This window comes from Oncorhynchus gorbuscha, linkage group LG09, assembly GCF_021184085.1.
Source record: "Oncorhynchus gorbuscha isolate QuinsamMale2020 ecotype Even-year linkage group LG09, OgorEven_v1.0, whole genome shotgun sequence".
NCBI classification, from domain to species: domain Eukaryota; kingdom Metazoa; phylum Chordata; class Actinopteri; order Salmoniformes; family Salmonidae; genus Oncorhynchus; species Oncorhynchus gorbuscha.
This window is the reverse complement of record NC_060181.1, coordinates 90,427,798-90,441,595: the sequence shown is the minus strand read 5'-3', so window position 1 is coordinate 90,441,595 and position 13,798 is coordinate 90,427,798. Positions and strand designations below refer to the sequence as shown.

The 13,798-nt window shown below is 42.6% G+C and overlaps 1 protein-coding gene across 2 annotated transcripts in view; it reads right to left on the bottom strand.

Annotated features, from left to right (window-relative positions):
• Positions 1–13,798, bottom strand: part of LOC124044257 (E3 ubiquitin-protein ligase Midline-1-like) — a 74,055-nt gene that overhangs the window by 54,769 nt on the left and 5,488 nt on the right. The window contains exon 1 of one of the 2 annotated variants that reach the window (XM_046363876.1): positions 3,988–4,080. The exons of the other annotated variant lie outside the window; for it this stretch is intronic. The gene's annotated coding sequence lies outside the window, so the exon portion shown is untranslated. Of the gene's footprint in view, positions 1–3,987; positions 4,081–13,798 lie in introns of those variants that run through there. 2 annotated transcript variants of the gene reach the window in all.

Here is a 13,798-nt window from a genome sequence, read left to right as displayed (position 1 = left end):
TTTTTAATTGCATGAGAAGGGATGGCATTGAGGAGAGTTGGCAGGGGGGTGTGTAAGGCTTTGGTTGCCATGGTGGTGTGCAACAGATCCACAGTGCATCTTGATTCTTGTGCCAAACGGCACTCTAATCTTTTCATGGAAAGTCCTCAAGCTCAGCTCTCTCGCTCCATCTCAGATGAAAGCCTGCTTGTCCCTGAGTCAGGCCCATGGCTGCCAGTCACTCCTGCTCTCCTTCTCTCCACCCCCTACTGTGAAGACTGGTAGAATGCTTTCAAAAAGCAAAGCAATTTGTTTACAAAGGCTTTCTCTGCACAATGGGACTGGACGTGTGAAGGGTCTTTCTGTTCCCACTGACCCCAAATATTCTCTTAAACTGATTGTTTGACATGGAGAGGCTTGAGGAATGGTACAGATGGAAGGTTTGTACAAAACTTCCCAACAGAAGTGGTCAAGTTGGTGTCTAGTATACCTGCGTCAACTGACCCTCTCTTCACATCGTAGCTTGAGAGGAGCTTCCGATAAAATAGGTCAAACGCAGTATGATAATTGTGAAATATGAAATCCATACACCATTATGAAAAAATGTCCCTCGTTTCTAAAGATAAGACAAAAAAAAGATGTACTAAATGACTCAATAACTACTTGGCAAATACTGTATACACGCCATGTTTGATTATTCTCATTCCGCTTGACAGAAGTATGCCCCCCCTCCCAACCCCCTTATTACAGCACGTGAAAACAACTCCACAAGCTAACTCTGACACATACTGCATACGTTCGACACACAATTAAAATTCCAGCAGTGTAGGAATCCTCCTGGAAGGCTTGTATTGAAATAGCTCTTATTCTATTCCATTTGTATAGTTTCCAGGTAAAGCTCCAGAGTAAACAGGATTGCTCCATAATAGCATTTCCACTCAGCGCTTTTTTAGAAATGCCATTATGACAGATGCTGCAGTGTCATTGCCTCAGCAGTCCAGGTTATTTGGGGACAATACTTTTTTTTTTACTGGTAACAACTAGTTTACCAGCAGAAGGTCAAGTACAATATCACACCCATTTGAAGCTGAAATAAGGCTTGAGTGGAAACGTTGGTTTGAACCACTCCAAAAGGACATGTCTTGACTGCGGCTTAGCAACTGTCTCCACGTCGCCCACATGAAATCCAACTTGATCCTGAATCCAGGCTGGCAAACAAAGCTGCGTTTATGATTTTCTGAGAGAAAAGAGTCAGGAAACCAAAAGCTTTAAGGTTTTTAACTATAACTCACTTCTAAACAAACTTCCCTCAACAACATAATCATACCGATAACAATGAACTTCTGGTACATAATTGTGTAAAAGCCACATCTGACAGTGTTATAGTTAACTGAGGCATTACATAGAGTACAAACTGAGAATGTGAGAGTTTAGAGGCTAATTAGACAGGCAGCAAATACAGCTTCAAACGGAGACAGTGAGTTTTTAGAGGTTAATTAGACAGGCAGCAAATACAGCTTCAAACGGAGACAGTGAGTTTTTAGAGGTTAATTAGACAGGCAGCAAATACAGCTTCAAACGGAGACAGTGAGTTTTTAGAGGTTAATTAGACAGGCAGCAAATACAGCTTCAAACGGAGACAGTGAGATTTTAGAGGCTAATTAGACAGGCAGCAAATACAGCTTCAAACGGAGACAGTGAGTTTTTAGAGGTTAATTAGACAGGCAGCAAATACAGCTTCAAACGGAGACAGTGAGATTTTAGAGGCTAATTAGACAGGCAGCAAATACAGCTTCAAACGGAGACAGTGAGTTTTTAGAGGCTAATTAGACAGGCAGCAAATACAGCTTCAAACTGAAGCTGTGAGATTTTAGAGGCTAATTAGACAGGCAGCAAATACAGCTTCAAACTAAGACTGTGAGATTTTAGAGGCTAATTAGACAGGCAGCAAATACAGCTTCATCCAATCCAGAAGGCTTTGAACTAAAAGTGGCTATTTTGTTTCATATATTTACACAGTAGCAGCTACAATAGTCATTTACAACATTAACCATATCTATACTGTATTACTGATCAATTTGATGTTATTTTAAGGGCCAAAAAAGCAGCATTTCTTTCAAAAACAAGGACTTTTCTAAGTGACCCCAAACGGTAGTGTGTATATATATATATATATATACAAACGTTTGATCACACCTACTCATTTTCTTTTATTTGACTATTTTCTACATTGCAGAGTTGTAGTGAAGACATCAACAATATGAAATAGCACATATGGAATCATGTAGTGAGCAAAAAAGTGTTAAACACATCAAAATATATTTTATATTTGAGATTCTTCAAAGTAGCCACCCTTTGCCTTGATACATCTTTGCACACGCTTGGCATTCTCTCAACCAGCTTCACCTGGAATGCTTTTCCTACAGTCTTGAAGGAGTTACCACATATGCAGAGTCATATGTGGTATCTCTGTCAGTGTGTTCTTTGGCCCATCTTAATCTTTTTATTGGCCAGTCTGAGATATGGCTTTTTCTTTGCAACTCTGCCTAGAAGGCCAGCATCCCGGAGTCGCCTCTTCACTGTTGATGTTGAGACTGGTGTTTTGTGGGTACTATTTATTGAAGCTGCCAGTTGAGGACTTGTGAGGTGTCTGTTTCTCAAATTTGACACTCTAATGTACTTGTGCTCTTGCTCAGTTGTGCACCGGGGTCACCCGCTGCTCTTTCTATTCTGGTTAGGGACACTTTGCACTGTTCTGTGAAAGGAGTAGTACACATTGTTGTGCGAGATCTTCAGTTTCTTGTCAATTTCTCGCATGGAATAGCCTTCATTTCTCAGAACAAGAATAGACTGACGAGTTTCTGGCCATTTTAAGCCTGTAATCGAACCCACAAATGCTGATGCTCCAGATACTCAACTAGTCTAAAGAAGGCCAGTTTTATTGTTCTTTAATCAGCACAACAGTTTTCAGCTGTGCTAACATAATTGCTAAAGTGTTTTCTAATGATAAATTAGCCTTTTAAAATGATAAACTTGGAACAGCTAACACAACGTGCATTGGATCACAGGAGCGATGGTTGCTGATAATGGGCCTCTGTACACGTACCTAGATATTCCATAAAGAATCTGTCGTTTCCAGCTACAGTAGGCATTTACAACATTAACAATGTCTACACTGTATTTCTGATACATTTCATGTTATTTTAATGGACAAAAAGAAGGATATTTCTAAGTGACCCCAAACTTTTGAACGGTAGTGTGTATATATATATATATATATATATATATATATAAAGCATCTACTGTTTGCTCTGACGACTACCATAATATAGAATAAATATTCCAAGCAGATGAATATTAATCTGTCAGAGGCTCTTTCCTTGGTGAAGCTTGGCACGACCATTAGAAGATAATGCCGGTTGGGGATACCTTCCTTGAAGGACAAGATAAGGGCCGGAATAGAGAAAGCGCTGAGGCCTAATGGTTCGAAGAGTCTAAAGCACATGGGTGAGTCAGATGTAGGATGTGTCATATTATGGACTGGGTTCACACCATCCATCCAATAATTAATCTACTTCTCCCAGTACTCTTGGTTTAGTCTGGTTATTGAAGCATTTAACTAGTCCATATGATCGCAACTAAACAGATTCATACATTAAGTTTTCTGAACATAATACACTTCTCAAATGTATAAAGGTTTCAGGTACAGGTGTATGACAACTAGCCACATTATTCCCCATCATCAAACAATAGTTTATTTAGGTTCATAAATATACTAAATAAGAGGGTAATGCTCCACAAAAATAATGTGATATCCTTCAAACACTTCAAACACAAATCGAAAGAATTCCTGTAACTCACTTAAAAGTATACTGTTGATATCATGAATCAGCATGTAAAGAACCTCAAGATGCTACCGCTCTCTATGACATCATAATAAATAGCTACACTCATAAATTACAACAACTTTCCACAATATACAGCCTTCACAGCGTAAGCAGTACTCACATAATACGTTCCAGGGTGCTCTTATCCAACAGAGAGGAATGATGCAACTCCCACTGAACGGTTATTAAACCCTCTACTGCATGTCACTGGCACATGGATGAAACTCTGCCTCCAAACATAACACAGCCACCTAGTTACTGTAGTGCCTTCCCTCCCTCTGCCTCAGCCCCAGCCCTGGCTGTATGCTCACGGAAGCGTGTAACATGCTGGGGAAGCGTAATTTCCACTGGGTTATTTCAAGGACGCTGCCTCCATCAAGGGCTGGGGCTCTCTTTTCCCCATCTATCCCTTCTCCACGTCATGAGACAAAAGGTAAGCCAATGTGAAGACAAAGGCTGGGGAGCAGGGGGAACCTTGGGGACTCTATTGTGATGAGGCTGGGGATGGGGCTGGAACCCACTCTAGAACATAACCAGGCTGAAGCCAGATGGGGTCAGCCTCCAAGGCTTGGCTGCTTCGCTGCATCCTGTCCACACACCCATTCATCATCACAATAGATAGACAACACTGCTCAATGAAAGCTACTCATGAGATCATGAATGGTCAAATAAATGTTCAATTCCAAGACCACAAGATCTAACTAGGGTGGAAGGGCGACGTCTTCTCGATGTCTCCAATGGTAGCATGGTCAGCTGTGAGACCAGAGATGTAATGCAAGTGAATGCGAGCATGTTTTAGCGATAAATGTTTCACAGATGTATTATGAGGCTGTATTGAATATTTCTGTATTCAACCAGCCAGGAGACTTAACATTAAATTGAGGGATAAATCCAGTATGAACGACACTTTACTGAACTGAATCTGCATCATTCTATAAGAACCCTATCATTGTTTTATTCTACCTTATTGTCCCCCACAGACAGTTCTATTGGCAATGTAAATTAGCCTATGATGTGGATGTACCCACGGTAACCATGGCAAAGGTTCAACATTTGAATTACTCTGCTGCCCCATCAGTAAGAGGATCTCCCTCAAGGCTCACTTCTGAAAAACACAAGGCTAAAGAATCAAATAAGTAAGGGATAAACGCACACGTTCTGTACATTACCTTGGAAGTAATGGACGACACAGCAGGACGAGGATGAGTCCGTTGGTGCAGTTCCTTTTTCCCCTCAAGGTAATGTACAGAACGGAGGAATTATCCCGCTTATACCACAGCTGCCAAAGAAAACAATACTCAAAAGCATACATTTATCCGTTAGAACATTTTGTGTTGTTGTTGATATTTTCATTATAAGCGAATTCATACTTTATTATCTTTTGGTTGTATATTAATGGACGTGACCCAGTTGGATGAAAGAAGTGCAGGACCTGTCTTTTTCTAAGTCAGTCCATGAGTCTATGTTCACGGAAATTCCCAAACGACAGTATGCTATTATTATTATTATTATTATTATTATTATTATTATTATTATTATTATTATTATTATTATTATTATTATTATTATATATATTATTATTCATACACATTTTGACAGATGGAATTTCCATGACTTTTCCATGACTTTGAACCAATTTTTTTTTTCATGATTAATAATTGGTAGCGTCTCTATATTGTCTATATTAAAAAGTCTTCATACATGTGGTATTTACACTAGAAGGCTGCTGGTTTTTGTGCTCTCAAATCAATCAAGGCACTTCACCCTCCACAAAGTAGAATAACTGCATTGTTAGGCTACTGTTTAAAACACATGTGGTCAACCCTGCACCTGGAGAGGTACTGGGCCGCAGGCTTTTGATCTAGCCCCGAAACACACCCTAGTCTGCTTATCAAGGTCCCGTTGAGAAGCTGGTGTTTAGGCTATATCAAATCTAATTTTATTGGTCACATACACATGTTTAGCAGATGTTATTGCGGGTGTAGTGAAATGCTTGTAACTTCTAGCTCCAACAGTGCAGTAATATCTAACCAATAATATCTAAAAATATCACAACAATACACACAAATCTAAAGTAAAGGAATGGAATTAAGAATATATAAATATACTGTTGTGCGTTAGAGCAGGGCTACAATGAAAAGCCAGCACACCCAGTATACTTGATCCTCCTGGAGGACGGCTGGCAACCCTTTACATAAAAGGTTGCAACATTACAACCAAATAGTTTTCTGTCTTTATACAATTATTCCCTCATTCAATGAATCAGGGATTAAATGGATAGTAGGCTACTTCAAAGCAAAGTAGCTAATACATGTTTATCTATAACCTTGAAAAGGCTAAAATATTCATTTTTCAGGGGAGATCTATGCACACAGCATGGACGTTATTTGTCAATTAGGCTATTCTTTGAATATTTTGTAACATTGTCTGGATTACATAGTCTACTATTTAATAGAGGGGAATCCCAGCTTTCAAATAACAATGTCAGATTTATTTCTCAACAGTGCTGGTGCCAAAAATCCCCCCCCCCCCCCTGCCAGAATTCTCCCCCCTTCACGTTCTTCATTGCTGTGACTTGCTTGCTAGTTGAAATATCTGCTCTTCACTCAGTTTTCAGTTTAGCTATTTGTTTCAAGTGTATGTGGTGGTTCAAGCTTGTATGGCGCCCTTGGCGAACCCCCACTTCAGCGCCCACGCCCACCCCCTCCTGTACCCTGGGGCGCCCATGTCCACCCCCGGCAAGAAGCCACCCTGGGCGGCTGCCCATGACGCCCGTACCTAAATCCGCTACTGATTTGTATTAGTCTATAAATAAATCTCTTTGCCAAAATTCGTCATCTCTCCCATGTCTTATTCAACTAGTATATGTGAAAGTGTAAGGATAGTAATTCAGCCGTTCTGAAATGTTGATTATTTGCCAACATTTTACTCCCTCTTCTATGTTTAATATAACACACACACACACACATTAATTATTCATTTTGCTTGCCGATCCTGACGTGAAGTTTGTTCTATAGGAAGTATTTGACTCTAGCCACAATATTAAGGAAATTATTATGAGGGGGGGGGGGGGGTTCTGGCAGGGGGGAGATTTTTGTCCGGTGTCTCCCAGGTGTCTCCCAGGATAAATAGACCTCTTCCCCATTCATGGAGGAGACTCTCTCCATGCAGACATCTTTATAGATTTTGTTGTGTTTCTTGGTGGTTTTTGGTTGTTTGCTTCAGCATCTTTCAACACCCTGCATTATCACATACATGCAAAACACTCACTTACACTACTGATTACTGATTACACACACCATTGGATATTATACTTAGTTACTTATTTAATAAATATATATTTTGTTACTCCTTATCTCCACGTTGTCTCCCTTTTGTTACGGGCTTTGAGCCGGTTCGTGACAAGACGTACTGTGTCTCCAGTGCACCTTCACAGCCTAGTGCGTCCTGTGCCAGCCCAGTGCGTCCTGTGCCTGTGCCAGGACCACCTTGCCATGCGAAGGTGGTCCTTTGTCCAGGACGAGTTGTGCCAGCTCTACGCTCTATGCTCCAGACCTCCAGTGCACCTCCACGGTCTAGTATATCCTGTGCCAGCTCCATGCACCCGGCCTCCAGTGCGTGTCTCCAGCCTGGTATATCCTGTGCCTGCTCCACGCACGAAGCCTCCAGTGATGATCCATGGTACGAAGCCTCCAGTGATGATCCATGGCCCAGAGCCTCCAGCGACGGTCTGCAGTCCAGAGCCTCCAGCGAGGGTTCCCCATCCAAAGCCTCCAGAGAGGCTTCCCGGTCCTGAGCCTCCCGCGACGGTTCCCGGTCCGGAGCCCCTAGCAACGATCCACGGTCCGGAGTCCCCGGCGATGATCCATGGTTCGATTCCACCGGCGATGATTCAAGGTCCGGAGCTTCCGGCGATGATCCCAGCACCAGAGGCGCCACCAAAGTTGGCAGAGTGGGGTCTGCGTCCTGCATCGGAGCCGCCACCGAGGGTAGATGCCCACCCGGACCCTCCCCTATAGGTTCAGGTTTGCGGCCGGAATCCGCACCTTTGGGGGGAGGGTTACTGTCACGCCCTGACCGTAGAGATCCTTTTAATTCTCTATTTTATTAGGTCAGGGTGTGACTAGGGTGGGCAATCTGTTTCTATTTCTTTGTTGGCCGGGTATGGTTCCCAATCAGAGGCAGCTGTCTATAATTCTCTCTGATTGGGGATCATACTTAGGCAGCCTTTTTCCACCTGTAGTTTGTGGGATCTTGCTTTTGGTACTGTGCTGCTTAGCTCTACTCAAACTTACATTTTGTTTAAATTAAAATGTACGCCTACCACGCTGCACCTTGGTCCGATCCTTCCAACAACGAGCATAACAATTTAATTATTTTGATTGGCTAACTACTTCTGAAATGTGTTTTTCTCCTCGGGCAACGGCACGGCACACTCACACACAGATGATGCACATCACACTGTGTGTGCTGGCCTAATTCGGATCATGTCTCATATGTCAATTTTTAAGTGAGTGATGATATATTTAGGAAAGAGGAAAACACTGTATTAAAATTCCATGACTTTTCCAAGATTTTGAAGACCATAAGAACCCTCGTTTGACAACTTGGAACACCGTATCCTGCCCATTCAATCTGGAACATTCTCAATCTGTGCATTCTGAAGCTGGCACCATATACTGTAGACTGGCACGCATACACCGGATTCACAGACTAGCAGCGAATAAACTTAAACAAAGCGAAATAAGGACATGAATTCCCGTTGCTATTCAATGCTGCTCCTGCCTTCATTCCGCTTTGTTCAAACTTTTTGTGTGAATCCAGGCCGGTGATCGGACATTTTGTCTTATGGAGGAGCTGAAACGCAGTTGGAGGTGCTGGTACGACCCTCCAGACCGCTGCGACCCAAGACAAGCACTGGTTGTTTGTTGTATATGGTTCACTGCCATGCTCGCTGGCAACGTTTTTGTCCTATGCTTGCTAGCTAGCCAACTAACTATGGCTAACTAACTATAGCCAACTAACTATGGCTAACTAACTATAGCCAACTAACTATGGCTAACTAACTATAGCCAACTAACTATGGCTAACACAGTCACGACCTCTGCAGTCAGAATAAAAGCAAAGTAGCTGCATTAGCATTCGTTTAAGCAGTTTTCTATTGACATTGATTTGGGTACATCCAAATTAAAGACGATGCCTAAGTTTGCCTGGCAAAGTTAGAAAATATTGGCTTCTAAGTCAAGACACTCAACACTGTACATTACGAGGAAAGCGCATTACATATCAAACTCTAAGCTAGAAGCTAGCTACCTTAGTTAAATACTTTGTTGCTAGGAAACCTGCCAAGACCTGCCAAGATTACAACAGATTACAGATTACAACTAGAAACATGGGAGGATTTGACAGCATAGAGCCACTTGTGTCATGACTGCAACAGTAGAGACCAGAGAAATCCATGGTCAGCACTCACCACGTAAGGTCATCAGATGCTTCCAATAAATAGATGTCTGCAAAAACAAATCAATGCTGGAAGTTTTTCCTCCTTGAACCTGCATTTACAATGTATCCAATTTCAGGTTTGTGTGGTTGTTGGTTTAGCTTTCTGTAACTATGTAGCATATACAGTTGTGTACATATTGCGTCATGATTTCAAGGTGTCCGGAATATTTATTCGGACAGAGTCCCGATATCTTTTCCAACTGTAAGTCATCTGGTTTTAATACCCATTTGAGAATTCCCGTCTAGCCAATCAGAAACGAGTATTCAACAACGCTGTGGTATAAATCACTATAGAAATTCATAGAGTCCAACAAATCAATATAGAAATTCACAGAGTCCTACAATAACTAATGAACCTACTTTTAACTCTTATCAAAAATATGACTTATAGAATAGCAATAGAATAGAAATGCCGATGCCTAGTATCCTCATAACCTTTGTTTGTGAATTTCAGTTTGAGAAGCTGTGGTTAAGTGTCTAGCGAGTGGAACTAGAAAGCCAAATGTATAAATACCACAGCAAGAGATCCACTGAATGTAAACAACCTTTGAACTGCTTTCTGATCAGCCCGGATAACATATAATTGTCTATGAGGGGATATAGGAGTCATTGACCTGGAAGTGATGCTTTTCCTCTGGGTGTAGGCTGCTACGGTACACTACAGCATGATTGGCTCCATGGCTATGGCCCTGCCTGCCAGCCCTGTGGTATCAGATGCCATGCAGTTCTCTCTCTCACACGAGCTGAAGCCAACCAACAGCAGCCGTGATCTGAACTGACACAGTGTAGGACGTTATCAGGAGCATATAACAAGTATTGGAGGAGCTGTATGATGTTTAACAGTGTAATATGAGGATGTCTACATCTCCCATGTTGCTTGGGTGGGGAATTCCTAGTCGATATTACTCTGTAGATATTACTACTGATATGCTGTAGACACTTAAAATATCATAACAGTGCTGGTATGTGTATCAAACAACACTTGTACCATGATTAAGACTACAAAATAACTTTGCATAAAGAGATGACTTTAGAGTTTCACCTCTGGTGGTCCACTGTGTTCCTGATACTTGACTCCTCAAAAGGTCAGAGGTCATGTAATCTCCTTTCAAAGACAAATGTCAGGATTAGACTGTTTACGATGAGGCAGGTTATGACTAGCTAACCTGGTTCACTCTACAAATCCACAACTTGGACACAAAACCTGCAGACAATGTATGACTCAAATGTCCAGCACAGATAAATCCCTCAGAAAAGAACAGCGGGGATGAGTTATGATCTGTGGTTAAGAGCAGCACAATGTGACGCTGAATATCTGTCGTAACTTATGGGAAAATAAGATCATGTGTTGTGTTTAGTTCCACAGAATAGCCCATAGCCAAAGACTGTTTGCTTAATTTTTTTTCTTGAAAAATGTATCATTCTTTTGTAGGCCTGTGGTGAAAGCCGGGCCACATTCTTTACTGCTTGGAGAGCCCTATAATTGCTTCCAGCAGGTCCTGAGGGTTTTCTGAGACTCTGTTAGACTATGAGATGTCTTCATTAAGCATCATCACAACTTAAAGGGGCAATTTGCACATGCTTCTGAATTAATTAAATGTAACCATTGATATTTGAAGAATATAACTTCGAAACACCTCAGGAGCTCAGTTCAACTGTCTCCATGAGAACCAAAAATATAAGCTTGTTTTACTCCAATTTTTGTAAACAAAGCAAAATGTTAACAAACACTATATAAGGCAGCCTCAAAACATGGTTAAAACTACAATTTTTTGATATCATGGATGGTCAGTCCTTGCATCCATAGTTCTGTCTAGGAATTTGTCCAGCCCTATCCCTCAGATTTTTAAAGAAACAGGGGTGGGGATTTGGCTTTGTAATTGTTTCAACTGCTGATTGACACTTTAAAGCAGTTTTTCTCAATTCAGATGACAAATGTCCAGGTCATACATTTACACAGCTAACAATACCCCTGATCAAATCATCACTTAACTTTAATACAGACCCTATTGTACTGTGCCTTGTATCCTCCCACAAACAGACAGTCTTAAAAAAACTGAACAAAGTGGAGACTAGACTACTACTATCTAGACTACTGTGACCTATTCTGGGACAGGCTGAGCACTGCGGGAGCCCAGCTGTTAGAGACCTGGGTCGGAGCTCTGGGTCTGGGCTCTGGGTCTAGGTCTGGGTCTGGGTCAGAGCTCTGGGTCTGGGCTCTGGGTCTGGGTCGGAGCTCTGGGTCTGTGTCTGGGCTCTGGGTCTGGGCTCTGGGTCTAGCTCTGGGTCTGGGCTCTGGGTCTAGGTCTAGGTCTGGGCTCTGGGTGTGGGTCGGAGCTCTGGGTCTGGGCTCTGGGTCTGGGTCGGAGCTCTGGGTCTGGGTCAGAGCTCTGGGTCTGGGTCTGGGTCTGGGTCTGGGTCTGGGTCTGAGCTCTGGGTCTGGGCTCTGGGCTCTGGGTCTGTGCTCTGGGTCTGGGTCAGAGCTCTGGGTCTGGGCTCTGGGTCTGGGTCAGAGCTCTGGGTCTCTGGGCTCTAGGTCGGAGCTCTGGATCTGGGTCTGGGTCCGAGCTCTGGGTCTGGGCTCTGGGTCTGGATCTGAGCTCTGGGTCTGGGTCAGAGCTCTGGGTCTGGGCTCTGGGTCTGGGTCAGAGCTCTGGGTCTGCGCTCTGGGTCTGGGTCAGAGCTCTGGGTCTGGGCTCTGGGTCTAGGTCTGAGCTCTGGATCTAGGTCTGGGTCTAGGTCTGAGCTCTGGGTCTGAGCTCTGGGTATAGGTGTGGGTCTGAGCTCTGGGTCTGATCTCTGGGTGTGGCTGGGTGCATTCCATCCTAACTAGACTACTGGCTCTGAGGGATCATCAAAACACTAACACTGCTTTATTCCCACACTGGGAATGGCCACATGCTGGGTTATTGGATGGCAGAATAGCTTATCACAGTGGATATAAGTCAGCTATCACTTGTTGGAATATATTATTGTTGTGCTACATGATAATTGAGAAGGTTCTGGTTAGGTTGGTGTTGAGTAGTCTATCAGTTTACTGACAAAGCTGAAAGCTTCATGGCTTTGGCCTACTTGAGGAATGCAGAATATCATTCTTTCACTCCTTCTCCATATGTATCTCACATGCTTTAAAGTATTTGCAGGACACATTCCCCAAACTTGGCTCGTACAATAGACTCCCATTTCAAAATGGGTTAAACAGTCGCCTTATCCCTTGAGCTCAGATTGTCTTCTCTGAGAACGGGAGCTCCAGCCTACAACAGCAGAGGAGTGTCCAACCACACGTTGTGGTGACTGACACACAGACTCAACATCTCTCTTTCCACAGTCACTACTATGGCACAACACTGGGGCTCACATCGACCCGGAGTCATGTTCCTTCACAACACCCAGGTCTGGGGAACTCACACTCACTGATGGCCTTGCCTCTCTTGATCTGTGATGTACTGCATGGGTTTACTGTATTTCTCATTAAGGAGAACAGTAATTGAGGCTGAAGTGGAATTTAAGAGGTGATAAAGCGAGAGAAACAAAAATTAAACGTAAATACAAAAATCACAAGAAATCCACATTATTCATGAGATATTAGCTGAAAAAAAAGGATTTGGGTAAGTAATTCAGTCCAGAAGTGAGAGAAAGGTTCTGTTTGGCTCAGTTTTTAGAGCACGGTGCTTGCAATGGCAGGGTTCTGGGTTCAATTCCCATGGGGGACCAGTAGGAAAATGTATGCACTCACTACATTAAATTGTTCTGGATAAGAGCATCTGCTAAAATGTAAAGGCACTAGAGATTAATGAAGAGAGAAAATACTACTCATTCAGTCTCTTTAATATGGAGTCTCTGGAGTGTTCAAACACCACCAGATGCTTCTTTGAGGAAACCAAAATTAATATACCAGATTCCCACTTTTACAAGTGTTGGCACAGTTATATGTACTTTATCCTTTCCTAAAATAACATGGCATTCGTGTCATTTTAACCACAAAGCTTTAGGTTAAGATATATGTCATAATGTTTATCTCAAATGATAAGCTTTATAGTGTAAAGTTACATGGAATGGAAACCCTTTGTACTTAATTAAGTACAGTAGCTGCCTGACAGTTAAATGGTTGCCTGAAAAATAAGTATGCAATTCACAGGAGGCTGCTGAGAACGGCTCATAATAATGGCATCAAATACCTGATGCGTTTGATACCATTCCACTATTCTGCTCCAGTCATTTCAACGAGCCCGTTCTCCCCAATTAAAGATGCCACCAGCCCCCTGTGGAACGCATTCCTTTTTCTGTTTAATAAGCCAACGACAGACCGGTTTCCTCTCTGTGGTACCTGGTAACTCACTGGACCTGTCAGACCGGTTTCTGGACCTGTCAGACCGGTTTCGTCTCTGTGGTACCTGGTAACTCACTGGGCCTGTCAGACCGGTTTCGTC